Source organism: Meleagris gallopavo, chromosome 1 (genome assembly GCF_000146605.3).
Source record: "Meleagris gallopavo isolate NT-WF06-2002-E0010 breed Aviagen turkey brand Nicholas breeding stock chromosome 1, Turkey_5.1, whole genome shotgun sequence".
NCBI lineage: Eukaryota > Metazoa > Chordata > Aves > Galliformes > Phasianidae > Meleagris > Meleagris gallopavo.
Genome location: NC_015011.2, coordinates 117,914,413 through 117,914,671, shown reverse-complemented (window position 1 = coordinate 117,914,671; position 259 = coordinate 117,914,413).

The following is a 259-nucleotide window of genomic DNA, read 5'->3' as shown; positions in this document are numbered from 1 at the left end:
TTTGTATTATCGTTTCCTTTCTCGCTTTCGGATAAGGACCGGAACTCCCTTGGCTCTGCTGTCACCGCGTTTCCCAAAGTCAGCGAAACGACAAAGAACGAGCAAGGGCAAGAGGAAGGCGGCCCGCGCCGCGAGCTAACGGGAAGAAGGCTCAAGGAAAGCCGTCCCTTGCCCTCCGCTGCTCCGGCCCTCCTCGCGCCGGCGCTGCCCACACGCACGGACCCGCCCGCGGGCCGGGCCGCACTCACCAGGCGCGGTT